The sequence below is a fragment of the Camelus ferus genome, chromosome 8 (genome assembly GCF_009834535.1).
Source record: "Camelus ferus isolate YT-003-E chromosome 8, BCGSAC_Cfer_1.0, whole genome shotgun sequence".
Classification (NCBI taxonomy): domain Eukaryota; kingdom Metazoa; phylum Chordata; class Mammalia; order Artiodactyla; family Camelidae; genus Camelus; species Camelus ferus.
This window is the reverse complement of record NC_045703.1, coordinates 47,427,103-47,450,372: the sequence shown is the minus strand read 5'-3', so window position 1 is coordinate 47,450,372 and position 23,270 is coordinate 47,427,103. Positions and strand designations below refer to the sequence as shown.

Below are 23,270 nucleotides of genomic sequence, written 5' to 3'. Positions count from 1 at the left end.
TGTAAATTGTGGGTTGAAGTCAGGGGTGAGAACATCAATGATTCACTGTAGTAAGGAGAAAGTTGGGTGGTTCTGTTTTACTTCTGCTCAGGAGAACAAACTGGACACGCACTGGCTGCTTGGCTACCACACCAGCCCACGCATGGTGTGGCTGCTGGAGCCTGTGGGTGTGTCTGAGTCGGCCCTTCTCCTCCACCCATATCAACAACAGGTGATCTCCTGGTATGACCTCCCACGACATAAGAAGCACTAAAGCAGGACCTGCATCATGGTGACCATAAGGGTCCAGTGCCAGGAATGTCATCAGCACTCAAGATTTTGTGCCCAGTTTATGTTTACAAGTCTTTGATCCCCAGGGTCCAGACCTTGAGTGATGTCACAGTTCGAAGAACAGAGTCCATCCAGTCTACAAAAGTCATCTCAAAGCAATCTCAGTCATATATTTCAATTTTTAATACATGAAGGGGATTTGCCAAGCAGAGAGTGCCTCCTTAAAATCCTCATTTTCCTGCCATCTGTATCTTTGTTTAATATAGTTAATTAAAAATTACTCACTAATACTAACTACCTGCTACACAATGCTCCTCCAATCAGGGATAAGGGATTCCTGGCTTCATGGTCTGGAAGATCCCGGCCACAACAAATTCTGCCGGACACAATGCCCAACTCGGGCATTTGTGCCTCCTGTCATCCTTTCCTTTCCTTTCCCTTCTAGTCCTTTATTAAAAAGCCAAAAGATTAGTCTAGCGACAAGCTAGACGGTTCTTGGAAGGCAGCTCAGAGAAAGAGCTGGGAATCCTCATGAAGAATTACTTAATCCCATAACAAAACTATGATGCATCTTGATTATGGTATTGTGTTCTGAAGCCTTAAATCAGAATTCAGACAAACTCCTATCCGTTTTGAGAAATGAAAGAGTAGCTCCCAACCCTAAGGCAGAGAAGAAAATGAGACGTTTAACAAGAATGGAATAACCACTACCACCATTTATAATTGGATGTTCTTTGTAGCAGGTAATTTGTGGCATGCACAGTGCGGGTACCCTTTTCCCTTTCTTAGAATGCCAGTCCTGTCGATATTCAAAGCCTAGATACAATTTGTACAGAACATGGGTGTATTCGTTTTCCATTGCTACGTAACAAATTACCATAAACTTAGCTGCTTAAAGTGACACTCATTTATCAATTCAGTTTCACTGGCTTCTCTGCTCAAGGCCTCATCAGGCCAAAGTCAGTGTCAGGGCAATAATCCCACCTAGGGCTCAGGATCCATTTCTAAGCTCACACAGTTGTGACTGAATTCAGTTCCCCGCTCCTATAGCACTGAGGCCCCTGCTAGATGGCAACGAGGGGTCTGTCTCAGCCTTGTACATCCCAGTAGTTCTTGCCACACATGGCCTCTCACAAGCCCTCTCACACCGTGGCCACTGACTCCTGAAAGCCAGGAGGAGATTATTGGAGCCCAGGGAGGGCCCCAGTCCCTCTTCTAAAAGGCTCTCTTAATTAGGTCAGACCACTAAAATAATCTCCCTTTTAATTAATTCAAAGTCAACTGATTAAAAACCTTAATTACATCCTTAATATGTACTTCTTCTGCCATATAACACAAGACAATCTTGGGGATGATATCTATCTCATGACATTCACAAGTCTTGCCCATACTCAAGGAGAGGAGATTTTACAGGATGTGTACCCCAAAGGGCAGAAATCCTGGGTATCATCTTAGAAATCTGCCTACCACTGTGGGAGAGACTACCATGATGGAATTGGCAACAATTAATCCCAAACTGCTATATATGAATGTATTTATATATACATATATATACACACTCGTATCCTTAGGAACTCACTTCTGAGGATGGACTCCCCAAAAGTGTAAAATCCCACACTTAAGATCCACGACTATCACACAGGGTATTTACTGTTTATTTATTTATAAAGATATATATATTGTTTATTCTACAAATGATACATGCATTTAATGCTTTCACTCCATGAAATCTTGAGATAATTCTAATGTTAGGACAAGAACCCAGATGTGCCTTTCAGCAACGACTTTCTCTTGCCTGGAAAACTACAAAGTGAATTTGAAACCACCAGCCACACAGTGGCAGTCACATGGATAGGATTTAAAAAAAAAAAAAAAGAAAGAAAGAGGAAGAAGAGAAACATCAGGAGCCTTTAAGCTGTTTTCTAAATTCAGAATCAGCAGAATATTTATGTTGGCAGCATCCTGTAACTCACAGCAGGAGATCTGACAGAAGGCACTCTATACATAACCCATGCGAGCCCCAGATCAAGAGGAGAGTATTTGCATAAACAGAATCCTAGAGACCATGTCATCACTATCTTTCTCTTCCTCCTTCCTCCCTCTCTACCCTCCAAGCTGGTCGTATTGAGTTTCCTGGGCCACCTTCCATGAACATCAAGGAATGCAACAGAGATGAATGTTACATTGACACCAGCAGTGCCACCACAGAAAACTGTTTGTCCACTCTTTTCATTGCTCAGTACAAGCAAGCATCTAAAGACTTTGCACCTGTTCTAGTTAGCCCTGGCAAATGCAGCCTGTATTTATATTAATAGAATGATGTTTTCATAACAAAATGGATGTGCAGCCATCATGGACTCACTCTGGATGCTCTCATAAGTGCACAGGTCGGGGGAGGGGCAGCTCTTACATAAAGTCCCAGGGCAAGGGGAAAAGACACACAAATCCCAAGCTGAATCATCAGGACAGTTTGAGAACTTGTCCAGGAACTACCAGACTCAAGCATTGGAAATGAAATCAAATTCTCGATGAAGAGGAAAATATGCTGGAGATAAATGGCCTTTTCATGGGTAGCTTGGAGCTCTGAACCTTTTGTACTCCATCTCCTGTTTCTGTAATTTGTGTCTTATCTCCCAAGAGTAGAGCTGAAAACTGATGAGATCATACTTGGCTCCATGCCTGAAAGTTTGTTTTGAGTCACCAGTGTAAATATTGCCTACCCAATCTGTACATTTGCACAAATTAACTGAAACCAGCTACCCAATTCCTACTATGTATTTGGATCTGTTGATTAACCCTGACAGCTGTAACCTCATTAGTCCAAGCTCTGGCCATAGCAAAGCAGCTGTCAAATTAGAAAGAAGTGGACTCACTGAAGCCGCCTTTATGGACCAGGCCTGTTAAAATCGATAGATGCTCTAAAAGCTTTCAGTTCTGATTCTGACTCTCATCTTTGTTATGCGGTGGGCTTTCCATCTAGACCCATAATATGTGCCTGAAGTTGGCTGCTGATGGAGAAAGCAGAGGCTCTATCATGAAGCAAGAACATAGGTTTTATCTGGAAACTTTGGATCTGTATCAGTTGAAAATGGGTTTTTAGCATGCATTATAACACAGACATTTCAATATATTTTAAAATATTAGTTCCTAATGTATTTTTTGGCATGAGAGACTTTGTTAGTTTTGACAAGAGGCCAGCAGGGTCCTGACTACAGAAATAAGAAAGATTCTGCAGCTGGTGCTCACTGGAAAAGCAGAGATAAAAAGTGAGGCGAGAATTAGAACACACTCCAATAGGAATGTGGTTTCCCTAAATAGAACACGAAGTCCTCGGAGTGAATCCTGTTCCCTTCCCTGAGAATCTCCAAGGATGGAGTAGGAAGGAGAAAATCTCAACATCTTTTCTTGAAAACCTGGAGGTGCAGAGAAGGAGATGGTTTTCCAGCCATCAAAGTGTTGCAAAGAACACTGGAAACCAGGTGGAATCAATGTGGGAACTTCCCTTGCAGCATTTTCATTGTGAGGCAATAGCAAGAGGGAACGGAGGAAGTTCTGAAGGGAAAATCTGGAGCCCTCGGTTCTGACCCCACTACTGGTCCTAGTTCTGCCTCAACCTCCGGTGGGGGCTTTGCACAAGTCCCAGAATCTCTCTAGACCTCAGTAGACTCCTTTATGAAATAAAGAGGTTTGCCAGATGATTGCAAAGGTCTTGTCTATCTTTAGTGATTGAAGGCTCTTTTCCCAAATCATAAGAAGCCTCTCCACCACCGCCCAAGGTGGATCCAAGTACTGATTTCCCCCTCTTCGGGGTAATTTTCTCCTACTCTTCCTGTAGTGCCCTTTAGCCTATTAAGCAAACAGGTGCTGTCCTTTGGCGCCCCCTGGTGGTGGCTGGAGCTTTTACATGCGCCTTCCCCAAGCATGGCCCTTGGAGATAAGAATGCTAACTGGGAACCCGGGTGGTAGAACTCAGTCAGTTGTTCACCAGGGGGAAAAGCAATCTAAACGTTCATCGTCGCTGTGTTATAGCTTTTAATGTATTGCTTTTTGAGGCTTAAGGGAGCATGCTGCTTTTTTCTTTAAAAGAAGTAGCATGAATGAGGTGCTTTAATGGCATAAACACTACAAACTCCTAGTCCGCTTCAAGTTGAAGGATTTAGAACCCTCAAGGACATCTACTTTCATTATAATGGGAAAATACACTGGTAAAATAGGAAGTGTTTAGGTATTTAGTAGAGGCCAAGTGTTTCTTTTGTACATGACTACTTTAAATTACCAGAAATATTAGATAATGCATGCTCTGATGTTTCCTAAATATTTATTGAGGTAATGAGAAAGAACTAAAAGTTTACTGAGCCTTTTCCTATAACTTTCCTTCAATTTAAAAATCATTTACAGAGAAAACTCTAAGAGTCAAAAGTTGAGATGAAAAAGTAAAGAAAATCATTTTTTTGTTATGGAAAGACAGGTGACTGTATTTTAAGTATCGTGAGCCATTGGAAATTAAATTCTAACTTCAACCATGATCATTTATGTTTAAACTAGCAATTAGATTATATCTGCCTTAATCCTTTTAGTCCTACTTCTTTTGTTTACAATTATATTCTGTTCCTTTTACTTTGAAATTGTACTGAAACACAGCAAAAAAAAAGTTTGTCTTTAATTTAGTGTAAAAGCAGATACAACATCTTTCATTTAAATGCAAAAAGTTACAACTATCCAAAGAAATTCGGCAAATACAATGTGAAGAAAAAGGGGAAACCTCGCAAAACTTTATTCTAAGTTCTGTTGACTGCATTGACTCCACCATGTGCTAATACTAAGTACTTTCAAGGCTAATTCATTTCCATGCATTTAGTTTGATATGATTCTAACAACTATGACTGTTTCCAGGTAGGGTTAAAAAAAAAAAAAGTCACAGGAAAGAAAAGTCAATATTCCCTAAAGGAGAAAAACATTTCTTTGCTGTGTTTACTTGACTCCTTCTGGCAAAGGCTGTTAGCTGTTGTACCACACAGCTCAACCAGAGCTTGTCTCCAGAAAAAAAAAAAAAAAGAAAGAAAGTAAGAAAAAGAAATGTAATTGCATCTCAGAGATTTGGTTTGGAAAATCTGCTTTTGTTTCCAATGCCTCGTCTCTTTTCAGCCACGTTTATAAGCATTTTCCAAGCTCTTTACGAGCATTTTGCCCGCCTCTCCACGCTCCTAAATATTCCCCTCTGCTCCTTACAGCCAGTCACGTTTTTCAATCTTGGCCGAGGAATAAAACATTGGTTCACCTCAAAGGCTGCCATTAAATTTCCCTCATTTATTGACCAGCAGGAGGTGCACCCACCCTACTGGGGTCAATGTTAACTGTGACACAGTGGAGCTCACTGGTGCCCCTGACTGCTACCCTGCTTAATGACTGTTGGGCCCCTTGGGCCAGGTAAAGTCTACTGTTGACATATTGGTGGCAATGCCCTTGGAACCCCTTTGATCCATCAGTATGCTCTCTCCATTTGGGGATGTATTTTACTGTGTGCTGATTAAAAATAACCAGATATGGAGAAGTGAAGGAAGCAAAGTGAGCTCCTACTGGAAGAATAAGCCACTTATAGTTCTCTGCAGTGGATGCCAGGGCTGAGGAGGACATCGAGTGTAAGAAAAGTAAGGCCTTGAGAACTGCACTCTCTGGACAGAACCACCATCGATCCTCTGCTGCCCTTGAGGTGGGCAGCAGGAACGGCCCATGAACCTGCCAGCTCACTGAAAGGCATGCTGTCACTGCAGAGGGAACATTGGGCATGGATTTCTTTGCTTTTCTTCATCATTACTTTGCCATTCTGTAAATATGTGTGCTCTCTCAGCACAGTGACTGCTTAAAAAACAAACTTGAGTGCTTGGATCCACTGCCTGGAGGATCTGCTTATATTTTTACATCGTCTGGTAAAAGATCACATTCAGCATAAACAGAGAGGTGATTTCCTTTTCTTTATGAAATTCAGCGCCTAAAAATGTGCCAGAGAAGAAAGCCTAGAAATCAGAACGATCCTCTGGTATGTAGATCTGTATGAGCCCTTTCGTGCTCCCATTTTACCCTGCAAACCTGCTTCTCTCAGCCCTGACCCGGAGTGACCAGGTTAGATGGTCAGGGCTCCCAAGTCTGAGTGCTGATTCAGGCCCTTCTCTCTTTGCTGCCAATAATAGTTCGTCACAGTGCCAGATTTAGTGGTGGTTTCTTATGATGTGGATACCTGTCCAGCAGGGATTGGACTGTGACCACAAGCCATTTTTTCTTAAGCCACAGAATAACTGTCAGATGGTAACTGCTGATAGTGACTACTTGCCAGGCTCAGCAGCCTCCAAGTCAGAGGCTTTCACATCCCATAGTAATTCCACTGAACAGCCCTACCCCACAGTAAAACAAATTTTGTCAGTATGTAAAAATTCTCTAGGGTAATAGCTCACTGTTTGATCTTCAGATCTTTAAAAAAACAAACAAACAAACAGAACAACATTAAAAACAAGCAAAAAAAACTCCGGCTTGTTTCTCTCCTACGGTTTTCTTACTCTTATATTAATGCTTTTCCTGTTTCATTGCACTTACGGATTTTACTATAAGCCACATCAAGTTTTTCTGATCATCAATGGAGACTAAATCTTTTAAATTACAAGTTATATTTATACATTGCCTTCTTCTGAGAATTAAGAATCTTTTTGAAATGTTTTTCTTACAGCCTCTTTCTTTTGTAGGCAGAATCCCATTTTCCTCTCATTTTATAGAAGAGGAATCTCAGCACCTACTCTGGAGCAGCACAATGCCAGGCAAAAAGTCATCCCAGGAGTACAGGGGAGAAACAAGGAAACAAACAAAATCAGAAAGATAATGCACTGCTACTAGTCATGTTACGATGTGTTGAAGCCTCTATTCTTGAGTTGAGTCTAGCAGACTTGGACAATGTGTCTCCGGTGAAGTGTTAATGTGGAAAGATGGACGTTTACTCTAGGGAATGCTGACTTCCTGGAGTAAATTTCCTAGAAACTCCAGACTGTATCAATGCCTCTGTTTCATTTCTCATAAACTAATAATTGTTGTGCATGCTTGTGCCTGAAAAATATTATTTTTAAACTATGAAGTAGCTGTAAGCTCATAATAGTAAAAATATTTCAAACAGTGAACCAAAAATAAATGTGCATGTGTATGCAAGAAGGAAAACAGTCAATATGTTTGTAATTAGAGCAACTGATTCTTCACATTTGGGCTGTGTGATTAAAAGCACAGTCATCGGGGAAAGTAAATGAAGATTCTCCCAAAGTGAGAAGATAATTAATGATCTAGAAGCTGTTATGCTTCTTTTGACTGAAATTGACAGTCTGTCCTTAAATAAAAGGTGTAAACATTCATTAGAGTAAGTTGACTACAATTTTAACTCCAAAACAAAATATGCAATTGTAAAATTTTTGAATGTCTTCTTGAGTTTATAGGAAATAAGACTTTAGAAACTTAGAAATGAGATGCTCTGGGCTTCCTGTTGTCTGACTCATTCATCATACAGAAGAGGACAATGAGGCCCAGAGAGATCAAGGAAATTCCCCAAGGTCATGCAACTTGAGTCAAGATCTTGCAGGTGACATTGGACTTCAACTTCCCCATTCTTGCCTCAGCAGTTCACTATTTCAACCATATCATAAACGCTAAGATATTGAGTTTTGTCTGCACCTTTATGAAACTGATCTGGCCTCTTCTCTTTCATATCCCTTGTGGAAAATCTAACTCAAAAAAATTATGTTTAAGCCCACTGGCTCCAGAGACTTTCAGCCTCACCAACCTCATTCTCCAAACTATCAGCGACTACGAACATCGCTTTATGTGTACACACCCACACAAATTCTTCTCAGTTCTAAGCCTAGTCATGTAAAATTTCCCTGCAAACACTGAAGGAACACAACAGGGAAACAGACCAAGATACCATGGACCAAGCCAGAGGATAATCAAAAGTTTCCTGTGTGCTGGAGGACTCAGACAAGGCTCCAAACACTCTTCCTTGACCCTCTTCTAGCTTTCACACAGTGTCTTAGAAATTAGTGATTTAGAATGAAATACCACCAGTTTCTGATAATCATTTCAATTGCTACGTTTCCTTGGACACATTTTCAAAGTACTTGAATGAAGCCCCACATGCAAATTATCTTCCCTGAAAAGAAAGCCTTTGTTGGCAAGTTGGCTGTTCAGTTTTTGTGGCAATGGCACAGAGACACCATGTATTTTTAACATTCTTGTTTTGTTCTTGTCTTAACTGACACTAGTAATTTAAGAAATGTTGAGGGCGTTACTGAATATAAATTGGAAGAAAAATAGCCCTTCAAACTATATTGTTAGAAGTAGGATGAATATTCAATCAAAGATGAATCAAAAAGTTTAGATTATGTATGTGGGCATATACCTTCCTGAAAACAGACTCTCCCCACCATCTCTTCCTCATGATGTGGCACCCACAAGAATCACACTGCAATTTGCAACCAATTGTGCTCTAAATGACAGAAATCTGCTCCATGCTCACTTGAAAGCTCTTTTTATAGAATTATTGAATTCCCAAGTTAGAAATGATACATGGAATACCTCATTTTGCAGAAGAGGAAACAGGTCCTGACAGCAACGATACTTGCCTGAAGCTATAGAATATGTTAAAGCTTTATCTGAAAACTCAGATTCTGAACCCTTAGTTGAGAAACCATCACCCTCACTCTTAAAAATGATCAACACCAAAAAAAAAAAACCAAAAAAGATCAACACCATGTCTCATACTCAAGTTTTCCTCAATGTTTATATTTAGTCATCCATTCTTAAATTCACTCCTGCCCCTTTCTCTTTTCTTTTCTTTCTTCCTTTCTTCAGTCTTTCCTTCCTCTCTACCTCCCTCCCTTCCTTCCTTCCTTCAATAAATATTCTTTTACCACATGCTAGTCATTGTGTTGAGATCTAGGATACAAAGAATAGAATATAGTCCCTGACTCAAAGAACATCTCATTTGCAGAGAAGACCAACATAGTAACAAATGGGTCCAAACCCTTTTATATGGCTTATGGTCCTGTCCTGTCTGACCCGGAACCCACCTCTCTGGCTACTTCCCATCTTGCTCTCTATGCTCCAAACTTACTAGATTTGGGGGCTCACTGCATGGATTTCTTACATATGCCTACTTCCTGGAACACTGCTTCTCCCTACCTTCCTCATTTGGCTGGCGCCATGTCATCCTTCAGATTTCAGTCCAGATACCTGTTCTCTGGGAGTTCTTCCTTAAACCACAAGACTAGGTTAAGTCTCCCTGCTAATTTGCAAACATCTGCATAATGCCTCTCTTCCTTATTTCACTAGTGAGTTCAATAAGGACAGTGATAAGTAAGTGACATATTTATTCTTATATCCCCATTTACCTAAATCAGGTACTTGGCATCTAGTACAAGTTCAATAAATACTTAACTGAATGAAAGAATTTGTTTAGCATAATGGGAGCAGAAATGAGAGAATAGTCATTTCTACCTGGAGAGGCAGTCAGTGGATGTTACCCACGTTTAATTCATTTGAAGGCTTAGGATGATTTCATAAAATCAAGTAGATACGTATCATGTCTAATTTCCCATCTTATTTTCATGGTAAAAGTAAAAAATAAGACTAATGTTGATCTCTACTAGCTGTATCCCAATTAATTTCCTAACATAGGCCCATAATCCCTTATCTATAATTCTGAATTCCAAAAACCAAAAAAGATCTGAAAAGAGAAAAGTGTTTCATAAGCATGGGTAGCAAACTGGATCTTAACTAACATGATGTTTTGGTAGTTATACCACTTTGTACGGATTCATGTTTTGCTGAAGAAATATCAATGTCATTAATCTTTATTGATCTCACTTTGTAAGAATACTCTGCTGCAGAAATGTTTGGTTCCTAAATTTCCCCAGGATGTCATATAATTCTACATTTGAAACATGCCTAGTGGCAAAAATAACGAAGGGAATTAAGAATATGCATTAATTTACTAACTTGTGTTTCATTCAAATATTCCATCAAAGTTATCTCTTTTTCCAATTTTCTCCTTGATTAGAATTTTTCTCTACTGAGAATAATAGAAGTCAAATGTATAGAACTTGAGAAAACTAAAGCCCCAGTGATAAAGCCGCACAACATGGGCTGTCACTGGAACCGAGGTGGTCCAGGATCCTAAAAGAAGATCCAGAACTCCCTTCTGTTTGAATATATTGTTTGAGCTGGTAGAAAGAAATGAAACAAAAGTGTTAATGAAAAGTGGAAAAAGTAAAAAGTAAAAAACAAGAGTCTAAAAAGAGTGTTTATGCTCTTGGGCGCTCAAATATCTACCCTCAACATAGAAAGTGAAATTTTGAGTTGTGGCCTGAACCACTCCATGTGGAAGCCCAGAACCGTTACCGACCATGGTGCTTGCAACCCATTTCCATTAACACACCAAACCAAAGGTCTTAGCCTACAGGAGTGTGAGTCTGATAAACCATTCACCCCAACTCCCTCTACACATAACTTTGAGTAACCTACACTAAATCATATTCAGTTTTGGCAGGCAAACATCTTGGAAATAAAACAGTTTTTAAAAGCACTGATTTTTCCATTAATTTCAAGGCATGAATGGAATTTTTTTTAAATGTCAGTCCATGTCCACAGTGGGAATTTAAAAGCCACCCACAAGTTTCCTTTCAATGTATATGTGAAAAGGGCTCTATGAATAGATGTACAATCCAAGAAATTCCAAAAAGGCTGGATTAAAAAAAAAAAAACCTAAAAAACATAGAGGAATGAAAACAACAGATGACCTGCTGTTTTTCACAATTTCTAAATGAGACGATAAAAATGCCACTGACTTAACATGCAACATCTATCAAATCAGTTCCATTGCTAAGAACATTTGCCCCGGAGATAAGCCCTGCATCCCAGCCCATTCCTAAAAGAAAAACAAAATCCCTTCAGCCTCCATCCTATCTTGACATGTTTTCAGATTGTGAAAGATGACTGAGGGAAAAGAGCACTACTTGATGAAGGTCAAGGGTATTTAGTAATTCTTGGTGAGAAACGTTACAGAAAGTCCATTAGAAGACTAGATCACCACATTCCTGCTGCCTCTGAATAGGACAGCAATAAACTGGCCATATTTCCCAGGGAGAAAGGAAAACAGCCAGGCAGAGCTCCCCTCACGGCAGTGTTTTCAGATGTCTGGAGAAGTCTCTGGGGCTTTCTGGTTGGCTGACAGCTGGGGTATTACAGTGCAGTGTATGTAGCTATGGATCATTACAGATTGGCACACAGCTACAGAACAGAACTACCTCGAATCCCAGAGATGCTGTTTGCTCAAAGACGTGCTCTGCGGTATCCAGAAATTAAGGGAGGTATAATTTATGGTATGAATATGTACTTTCTGGAATGACTAAATTTAGAATTTCCCATATATCTTAGGGAAGTTAATGGAATAAGTCCTATTACTCTACAAATAAGAGTACGTGGGTTTTGTTTCTTTGTTTAAATGATATTGCCATTTCTTTTTTCTTTTTTTAAGCAGACTGGGCCAATAATGATAAAACGATGAAATGATTCTCTCTCTACATATAATAGTATTAACTATAATAGCAATGATACTCCAGAAATAGACTAGTGAGACAGTGGTTCCCAAATACTAGTCCATGCTGGTGCAAGACCACACTGAAATTCTTACTTGTACATTACAAAATAAGAAGAGCGAGGAGAACATAGTAGTTTGTTTAAAAAACTAAATTTATTCTATTTACGAGTTTGTTACTTATCATTCCAATGGAATGGCATTCCAATTCTCTTGGTATTAAAAAAAATCTCTAAGAATGGAAAGATGGTGATGGGATGGGTAAGATATGTTGTTGTTTTGTTGCCTGAGGTCAAATACAGACAAAAAGCAGTCAATCTGGAGTAGGAACTCAGACAACGCCACTCCAGTCCCACATTCTTAATCAATATGCCCCACTAGCTTTTCCCACCTTAATGTTCCCATCCGAAAAAATGGAGAATAATGAGAGTACTGTCCCAGCTTGTAAAAATTAAATGAGCTTGTATTCGTAAAGTTCTTTTTTTATGAAAAAAAGTTTATTTTTAATATTTAATTAAAAAAATCATACCTATGAGGTGTCCTACAGAAATTTAGATACAATAATTGCATATAAAACCTAAAACCCCACCTAACTGTGGTAAAGCAAAGGCACGTCAGGAAAGAAAACATGTACTCCACAGTCACTGATGCCCCAGCACCTGAGATGTTTCCACAGGATCATCCCGAAGGACGCAGCCCTGACCGGGTGCAGCCTCCTGGTCCCTCGAGAGGGGGACGGGCTCCCCACAGCGACCACGCAGAGCTGCTATGGGGGCACCTTGGGCCGAAGCACTCACTCGTGTTTGCTTCATATTCTCAGCCAAGACAATCAATCAAATTTTGCCATCACTTATGCTATTTTGGCAAAAAGAGCACGGCTCCCTTGATGGGAAGTATTTCTGGCAGTTTACAACAGGGATGGGACCTGCCTTCCTGCAGCAGAGTGGCCGTTTACCACAAAGCCGGTGGCCACAGGACATCAGCCAAGGGCAGGCAAGCCGGGGCCACCGAGCCCGGGGAGCCGGAGACAAGCAGGGGAGGGCAGTCTTTAAGGGGCTGGGCGACATTGCATTGAGGGGCGGGGCAGCGGCTCAGCAGCCCTCCTGGCATACGGGCGTCAGGGGAGGCGGGAGAACGAGTACAAGACGAGGGGGTGGTGAGGGAAGAAGACAGGGGCCTCTGCTAAAATCCACCAAATACCACGAAATTTTACAGTGTTAGAGGCTTTTCCACGTGACCTTAAAGCTCCTACACTTTCCAGCGATCTCCCTTCATTCTAACTTTCTATCAAGATCTTCCCCCTTCCTCCAAATATTAGGACTCGAGACAGGGCCCCCTGAGGACAGTGACTCCTCCCTAACACTCTTATACGGCCTCCACGGAGCGGCAGGCGACGAAGCGGGCTGTCGCCTGCCGGCGACAAACCAAAGGTCCCCGAAGTGGCTCCATGCGACAGTCGATTTGGCAATTAATTAATTAGTTAATTAATTAATTAAAACAAAAACCTTAAATGTATAAATCACCGAGTCCTCCAAGGGGCATGATTACAATATATTAGGAAATCCTGTGGCCTAGATATCTTCAAAAGCGTCAACAAAAGTATTAAATATAAAGGCAATCTGTCTATTCCCCTCCTCACCCTGAAGAAACCCACATAAGGAAGGCAGGGTCTGCAGCGTGAGGACTGCATGGCCCTCCTCCTAGTAGTTGGCTGGGAAGAGCCAGTACCTGCCATGGCACAGCCCGCGCCACCAGCTGTCATCCATCATCGCGACGTAGGTGATGATGTCGTCGGGGTGGAAGGAGACTTCGTCACCGCCCGCAGCCTGGGGGTCCCGAAGGGCGATGGCTGTGATTCCGAGGTCGCTTTCACACTGGTCATAGGCATCTATCTCCCTCTGCCGGATGGTGGCCCGGGGTCTCCGCAGTTTCGTAGGCGACCTCCGGCGCGGGCCTCTGGGGAGTCAGCGGCCTTCGTGCTGCACGCCGGCTCAGGCTCGCGGGGCCCCTGTGGCTCGGCTGGGCCTGGAAAGGAGCTGCGTCCTCGTGGACCCGGCGTGAAGGCGGCCTCTGCCGAGCAGGTGGAGGCGTCGAGGTCGCGGTGGGCGTGGGCTTAGGGGCCCCGGCTCACTGGTGCCGCGGCCTCTGGGCCTCTTCTTACTCGCTTCTCCTCTTTGCCGGCTCGCTCCACTTCCGCCTGTCTTCTCGTCCTCTCGGTCTTTCCCTCGCGAGGTTTCCAGTCGCGAGGTTTCCCGTCGGCTCCAACAATGCTTGTTCTGCTGTTCACGGCTTCCACAGGAGCAGTCTTCTGATGAGAGGAGGCTACCTTGGCAACGTCCTCAAAGGGGGAAGCCTTCTTACTCGTCCCGTCCTTCTGTGCCCTGTATTCTCTGCCAGATCCTTTGATGTAGTGTTTTTTGGGGGGATTCATGCAGCTGCAGTTTCTCCTGGTGATCCCGGCCAAGAGCACACGTGTCTGTCTGCACACCAAATTTCCCTCCAAAGCCTTTCACGTAGTCTTTCTGGGACTCTGCTTCTCCGTTTTGCCTTGATACTGAAAGCCAGCCCTTTTATACACCTTGCCTGGTCGATACCATTCTTGCCACGCAAACTTCTGGAGTAATCTTTCTGCAACCCGTGTTTCTCTGTCTTGCCCTGTAATCGAAGCCCATCGCGCTCTTGCCTCCACGGTTGGCCTGCAGGCCCGTACTTGCCGCCAAGACCACTCGAGTAGTCTTTCTGTGAGGCATGTTTCCCAGTTTTTCCCTGGTAGTCAAAGCCCACAGCCAACTGGTCAACTCTGTCCACCTGGATACCAAACTTACTTCCAAATCCCTGGTTGGGGTCGACCTGCAAGTAGTGCTTGGAAAGCTTTGATTGATATTCATGGTGGACAGCTGATTTGTCCATGCTGTCCTGCTCCACACTGAGCTTCCCTCCGTAACCACAGGAGGCTTTTGGTTCTGTTTCAAGCTCCTTCTCCTTGAGGGGCTCGTATTCTTGAAACACGTTCTCTCTCAGTTTGTGTACAGTCATGTATTCCTGGTGCCCAGACCTTGCACCGTCTGGGGTCCCCATCTCTGTTCTTTCTCACTTATACCATTCACAAAATTAGGATAGATTTCCCAACAGTCAGCTCCCAGGTCATCCTGGGTGATGGACACGGTGTGGCCTGCCGCAGCTTTTCCCATCTTTCTTTTCCAGGTGAAGATGAAAGGCTGTTCACAAAATTCTGTTTAAAATTCAGCAATCTAAGGAGGAATTTCCAGGAATTTAGGAATGATTCTGTTGCTGCCTGGGGTCAGTCTGGTATGGTCTGCTTGGCCCTGGCTCCACTGCACCCATTGCCCCCAGGCCTGTAAAGTTCTTAAATAGTGCCTGACATATAGAAAGTTCCGTATAAGTGATTGTTTAAAAACAACAACAGCAACAACAAGAAATCTGTGTTTTATCCAAAGTCATACAGCTAGTAAGAGGCAGAACAAGGATTCCAACCCATGCAGTTTAGTAGTACCTATAGTCTATACCCTTAACTCGCATGCACCACTGCCCTGGAGTCATGCTGATTCACACCATTAAACACAAAATGAGTGTGAGAGGCAACCCCTAAGTTAAATCATCACCAGTTTCAAAACTATCTGGAATAAAAGCAGTCAACCATGGAAATGGGTAGTTGCCTTGTTAGCAACTCAAAAAACTAAAAATTTCATCTGGGTGGGAGGAAAAGAACAGAACCAGGTGGGTTGTATTCCCCAGGGGTCCCGACACTCTTGCAGCTGTTCTGTGGGGCCAAAGAGGCTTAAAATAAAACTCAGTATGATTGCCAGCCTGACCCAACCCTGTCTCAGCCCCTGTAGGAAAGAAACTGTTTATAGAAGGGACATTTATTGATTGGTTTTTAAAGACTCTTGCTTTAGCATTAGTCATTGGTTTGCTTCTAACAGCTTAAAATCTTAAGAATAAAGTTGTACTTCTCAAAAGCAGGCAGACATGCACACAAAGCATTCTCAACATCATTTAGGCTCTGTTCATAATTAAAAAGTAGAAAGCATGTTCCTACAGATATGAAAGGAAGGAAAAACAGAGTTTTGAGTTTTCCCCCATCATCTCTTAGGCAGCAAACTGAATGGAAATTTTACAGGTTCCTGATCCCACATCTCTCTATGTTTTGTCTATTACTTGCATTTCATCAGCTCAATGTAAACATCCCTGCTCTTGCTGCTGCCAGGTTAGGAAAAACTAGTTAGCCTTCCAGGAAATCACCAGCATTTTGTACTTACATCTTGATGAGTGAAAATTTGATGGAAGAATGAACCAGCAGGACTGAGCGAATGTTTTGGGACCCATTACATTTTGTTATTCATACAGCTGATCACGCTGGAGAATGATCTTGCCAATTAGCACAGCTTTTGCAAAACATCCCGCATCAGGAAAACTGGCTGGTTAGCATCCTCTCCTGCAGCCTTCAACTCAAAATACAGCTCAGGCCTTTCATCACTTGTCATAGTTTTGTAAATAACTCCAACCATATGAAAGGGCTTTCTTTCTTTTACCGGTAACCATGTTTACTGTATATGCACAACATATAAGTTATGACATTTTGTTTTGGACTTCTTTTTAAATTAATTTTTCTGACCAGGGACCCACTGTTGTTGAAACAGATGTTGTGGGACCCAATAATAGCTCTCAGCTGCCAAAGGCAAAATATGAAACTGTGCCCAGACCTCGCAGAGCAAACGACTGTAAAAAAAAAAGGATGCTTATTACAAACAATCGAGAAAGCTGATATTTCATATGTGTAGCAACTTCTGTGTGATCATGGACTGAATACATTCAATGTCATTCTTCATGTACCCTCTCCTCTCTCATGAATAACTAGCCTGAAGGGCAGGTACACTGTGAACCCCAAACCTACCCCTCCCTAAAGTAAGAACTCAGGTATATGTACTCAGGAACTCTAGTCCAGCTAACTCACAACTTGAAACTAAAAGACCCTCCCTCACATTCTCATCCTGTCTGTAAATTTAAGCAAGTATAGCTCCATGTAAAATAGTTTTATGTTTGAAATGACAACCAGATTTTTTTTAAAAATATTAGTTAACATAAGTGTAAATGCAATGTAGGTTTATCAGAGTGATAAGCTGGTAAATGTTTTAACAACAGGCTCTCTGGGGAAAAAAGTCCTGATTTGTTATATTTTCCAGTTTCCATGGTATAAATATTCCCACTGTGATGGATTTCAGGCTTTCCACATGGCATCACTGAATGCAGAGCTGGGAAGAGATGAGTGGTGTCACACCATTGTAGAATATTTCCACAATCGACATTTAAAAAGTCAAGAGCATTAACAATTGAGAAATACTGTACTAAATGAAGTATCAGAAAGAGAAAGACAAATACCATATGATATCACTTATATGTGGAATCTAAAATATAACACAAATGAACTTATTTATGAAACACAAATAGACTCACAGACATAGAAAACAAAACTTATGGTTACCAAAGGGGAAAGGGGGTGGGGGAAGGATAGATTAGGAGTTTGGGATTAACAGATACAAACTATTATATATAAAATAAACAACAAGGTCCTACTGTGTAGCGCAGGGAACTATATTTAACATCCTGTAATGAACTACAATGGAAAAGAATATGAAAAAGAATATGTATATATATGTATAACTGAATCACTTTGCTGTACACCAGAAACTAACACAACTTTGCAAATCAACTATACCGCAACAGAAAGAAAGAAAGAAAGAAAGAAAGAAAGAAAGAAAGAAAGAAAGAAAGAAAGAAAGGGAAAGAAAGAAAGAAAGAAAAGTCATGAAATGTTAAGTGAGACATGACTTAGGAGTGTTTATTGCCTCTGTTTACAATTTGTTTAATTGGACATTTATATAATTTGTTGATAATGACTGTGCTTAACAACCGGCTCCCAATATTCTTGAAAATTTAACCATTGACTCTCATAAGCCAGTAGAAGCTGGCACCAGCACATCGCGGTCCATCAGCACTGTGAATGGTTATCTGATATTTCTTCACACTGATTGTGGTCCTCTGTCCAGCAACATCAGCATCACCTTGATAGACCCCACTCCATCCCTCCTCCTGAATCAGAATCTGCATTTAGTAAAATCCCCAGGTAGCTCTTGGGCACATTAAAGTCTGAGAAGCACTGAGCTAATGAACAACTTGAGAGGATGCTAAATTATGTAATGAAGGGGGAAAATATATACGTGTGTGTGTGTGTGTATACATACTCACTTTTTAAAGTTCTAAAATCAAAAACATTTTAGAGAACACCGCCAATAAGCATGATACTTCAAGGCAGCTGCAAAAAATGGCTGCAAAATCCATAATTTTTGTTTTGCCCCAAGATTTTTGTTTGGATAATTCTGGATAAAATGTGTGTTGGCATCCCTGTAACTTCTGGAGGCAGGGATTCTGCTGTTAAAAACTTTGAGTTCAAATCCTAGCTTTCTGCCAAATTTGCCAGAGGAAAAGCAGAAAAATTATTTAATCTCTCTGTACCTCAGATGTCTCATCTGTAAAATGGGGTGATATTAATAGTACCTAATTAGTTAAGTGGTTGTAAGGAGCAGTGAAATTGAAGTGTTTACCCCATCTCCTGGCATATAGTAAATGCTCAATATGTTTAGTAATTATTACTCTTTCCTAGTGTGAAGGAAAAGCCGGGCTGGTCTAACAAGGTAACTCACAAGTCTAGGAATGTGAAGGAGAGGCTGGGCTGGACTAACAAGATAACTCACAAATCTAAGTATTGGAATACTGATCTGAGTTCTGCTAGACTAACTTGTAAATCTAGGTTAATTAGTGTTGGTTTGCTGTTCATGATTTTTTGCTAGCCAGCTGGGTTTTCAAAGATACGTATCTGGCTTTGGAATGTTGGTTTGCTGCCTCCCCGCCTCCACTTTTGTGATGATAATGCTGCTAAAGCTTTTCCATGCCTATTGGCCTAATACCCCAAGCTTGTACTTTACCCTATAAAACCTCATGCGCACGTCTTGGAGGTCCTCAGAGCTTCAGAGCAGAAGGCCCTCTGAGCCCACCGGCGTAATACATCTGAGTACTCCAACCCTCCGAGTGGTGCTTGTTTCTAGACTGGCCTGTCATTTCCATAACACTAGAGGGGGAAAACATTCCAAACCATTCTCTATGTAACAATCCAAAAACATGTTTAAAAATAAGAAATAGGAGATATGTTTTTCTTGCTATGTCATCTAGTAATTCTGACTTTTATACTACTCTTATTCCCTAAGAGTTATAAGCAAATATAGCAATTAAAATTATCTGTAAAATATGTCCAAATTTTAGCGTGGTTCATTCCAACTTCAAGAGTCACCTGGGTGCTTCTGGGAAAGGGTCTTGCATTCTTAAAGAAGAGACTCAAAGAAGAGAAGACATCTTCTGCTCGATTTTGTCTCATGTGCAGGTTCTGTCTTGAACTTTGTGACCGCAAGGGAGTCCAGGACAGTAGAGAGAATAAGGGAAGGAACCTGGCCTTGGGGGATGCCCTGAGCTCCCGCATTACCAAGTCTGGACAACTTGGAGCAGCTCCACCTATGGGCTTTTGTCATTTATAATAACAAATTGTCCTTAATGTTTAAACTGGATGAGTTTTGAGTTTACTGTTCTGTTATTCATGGAGCATCATCTGAACTCATTCAAATCCCTTCCTGTTAAATTGAGGCTGGAAGGAGTTAAATGATCTTCCCAAAGCAGCAGTTTGTGACAGAGCCAGGCTTCATGGCACCCATGTGTTTCAGGTGGGTCTTTTCCTTTCTTTTCCTCTCCTCTTCTGTCCTTCCTTTTCTTTACTAAACTCACAGTAAATTTGACCATTTCAGAATTTTCAGACAGCCAATACTCATTTTGTATGCAACATGTCCAATGGTATGATTGAGACCAAAATGTCCCCAGGAAGCTTTAGACAGCCAATTGGGCATTCAATTCCAAATGTTATGCTTTGAGTAGCTTTTCTCTAAGTAACCATAGGGGAGGCAGCAACTATGGGATAAAATTACACCAACGCAAATCCAAAAAATTACTCAATTATGGAAGAAAATAAATCTATTAAACTAGCTTTTTATTCTCATGTAGAAAAAAAATAGCCATTGATTTATTTGGTAACTTTTGCAATATGTGGCCAGTATTATTGGCATAACCTAGACTTTTTTCCCCCTGAAATTTGCAACTCTTTGAAAATTTATTCCACAATGACTTATAAAAGTAAGTTAGATCAGGAACGGTCTAACCAGGAAGAAACAAATTACTTCCAGTGATTTTAATGCAGGGAATTGGTTACATAGGTGATAGTAAGGAAACCCAGAGAGAGTAACAAAAATAATTCATTGCCAGCACTAGGCTGGTTAGACAAAGAGTGAAGATGCTATTGTAAAAGACAGGGGACAAGATTACTCAGAAGGAACAATGGCCAGCAAGTCTGGTGGGGGCTGGAGCCATGGAGGAGAAGCAGTCATTGCTAGAGAGGCCACCAGCAGCACAGAGATGGGCAAAGAAACACTCTGGCTTCTCTCTTCTCTTGCGCTCCAGTCTCCCACCAGAGCCTCCCACTGGTCCGGGGGCTGGCTGACAGCAGAGCCTGGGAAACGTAGCCTGCAAGTGTCAAGAGCAGGAGCAGGAGCCTGGAGAAGTGTCCGTGGGTCTGAGAACAGGCCACAGATACTCTCAGATGCTTTAGTAAACCCTTGTAAACTCCTTGGAAGAAAACGTCTGTACTAATTCCATGTATTTTTACATTTCCTCTCAATTCAGTTGAAAACGTTTCCAAGGAACACATAGGTCAAACATAATTTGATTCTACCTTAGTGAGTCTCCAATTAGCATATGTAAGAATTCATTAAACCTAAAGATAATAGGGACTACAATAACTCTTTTAAAGGAAGCAGTGGCAATGATACTATTTTAATTCAGACAGGGAACCCCCAGGTAGGTAGGTGGGTGTTGTCCTAGGCTTAAACATGCCGTAGAAGCAGACACCGGCACGGGTGCCTGCATCCGCTCTCTTACTCTTTCAACAAATTGAAAGAAGAGGAACAGGAAAAAAAGTGAGAGAAAGGAAGGGAGGAAGAGAGGAAAAGAAGAAGGGAGAAAAAAAGACTCAAACCAGGAGCACTTTAAGTTCTGCACAAGTCAAAATGCGGATATTAATATGACCAGTTAGCCTTTAATTCTCTCACAATTCACATATCTTTTAGCATTTTGATCACTGAAAAAAAAAAACTATCCATTTCCCACAGTCTAACTATATTTCTATTAACTGGGCTGAAGCAAGTGGCTGTAAATTGTGTTTTAAATATTTGAAAAACATCATCTCTCTTCTCTTGCATGATATTTATCCTGACGTGTAGTAACACATCTTCAGATTCTGCGTTTTTGTTCTCTCCATTTTTCTCTCTTTCACATTGAGTTTGCTGGCTCGCAGCCTTTAGCTGAAAAAGAAAAATTCTACTCTCATTCTCAGCTTCAGACTAGGTAGAGAGAAGTCCTATTTTAATTGAAATTGAAATCCCACAATTAGGTTAGAAGAGCACTTTCTCAGTGGATTCTCTGGAAGGTTATCTTTTTCTAAGTTGTATAACTAGGAAATGAAACGGATCATCAAGAAAATTCCTCAGGTCTCTTGCATGGCCCATGGAGGAAGTGTTTAGCCCGTGTATCAATTCACTTTTCCCCTTTTTTTACCTCCTTGTATTAAGAGATTTTTATCTACAAAACACGATGACCCAGGGCACTACAAAATGGCTTGTAAGTTGATATTAGAGAGTAGGAAAAAGAAGGAATTTTAAACAAGGTAAGTGTAAGAGACTGAATACCAATTACTTGAATAAGGCACATGCTTTTTACCCTACATAGAAAATCAACAATGCGTGTGTTAAAAAAAAAAAATACCTACCATGTATTTAGTGAGTGTTTGGAAATGAAATGAGAACATTAAACTTTATAAAGTGTTTGGTTGGTTGCATTAGATGGGTACAACTACTTCATGAGATGGATTGATGAAACACCTTTATTGCTGTCAGAACTCAGTACAACAGTTCTCATCGAGTTAAAAAAAAAAAAACTACAGAAGTGTTATTTGGCAAGAATTTAAAGTCATGTTTCATATCAGTAGAAATTATGCCTAAGGGCTTGTGTGCATATGTGTAGACTATGTATTAACTCCCAAAACGTGTTATGGCTCTATCCTAAAAAGACACTCAAAACCAGGATATTGCAACACTTGAATGTCCATGAGAATATTAATATACAGATGACTCCCAACAAAAATGAGAAAAAGAATAATGCCTAGGCTTCCCATGACATCTTGAACACTTTTACAGGAAAATACATGCTGTAATCTCTTCATTTGTCTGTCTTCTCTACTAAACTTCAAATTCCTTTATATTGAGGGTTGTATCTTTTTAAATCTTATCCTTAGTGCTAGCATTTTCCAAGACACTTCAGGAATTTTAATTATAGTTTTGAAATAATGGAATAACAAAATGAAAGGATTTTGTTTACTTGCATTAAAATCTTTCATAAATATAATCTAAAAGAAGTAATATCATGGAATCTAATCTTCCGATTTGGGCTGGAAACACTGGCCTTTTAAGGTAATATCAACATTTATTCTATTTTGCTTACGGAATTTTAATATTATTATTGACATTAGGTCATGCAAATTAGTCCTCTGGATAATTGCCTGATTTGATTTTGCTTTGTTCAAGCAAATAATTAAATATATGAATTTGGACAAAGTCATTACTTAAGTTTCTTATCTTGGTTTATGAATCAGTAAGATTTGTGACTTGTAGTAAGATATTTAGAGATGGTGAATTATAGTAATTGACCAGCACAGATCATTGCCATTTAGAATTTATTAGAAATTCAAATTTTAAGTTGGCACAACACAGACAAATTAATGTTGCTATAAATTTTTATTAAAGAGATTTATTTAGACCAAACTATTTAAATTATCATTTTGAAGGCTATGTTTCTATCTTCTTTGATTTTTAACTTTGTAGAGAGTTACCTATTATATTTCTTGAAGCAAAATTTTATATTATTCATGCTGTGAAGAATTTCTGAGTGGCTCTTAAAGATGTTCACCAGAGTGCTCAATGATCTGTGTATTTTTGCACATAGAGGTCAGATTTGCTAATGACATCTAATTATTTCAATGGCACACTTTTCCTAAACTGAGCAAAACGTTTCCCAATTGAATATGGTCGGGTTGCCTCTTTTTTCTAGATTTCCAAGGTTACTCAGTTATATAGAGGAAATGCTGACATGTTCTTCCCTGTCAGCTCTTTAAATTGTTAAAGGAGAGTCAGAGGAAGTAAGCTGGATAGTC

The 23,270-nt window shown here is 40.6% G+C and overlaps 1 pseudogene; it reads right to left on the bottom strand.

Moving 5' to 3' along the window:
- Nucleotides 1-12,077: 12,077 nt before the first annotated feature.
- Nucleotides 12,078-17,220, bottom strand: LOC116665408 (annotated as a pseudogene).
- Nucleotides 17,221-23,270: the final 6,050 nt, after the last annotated feature.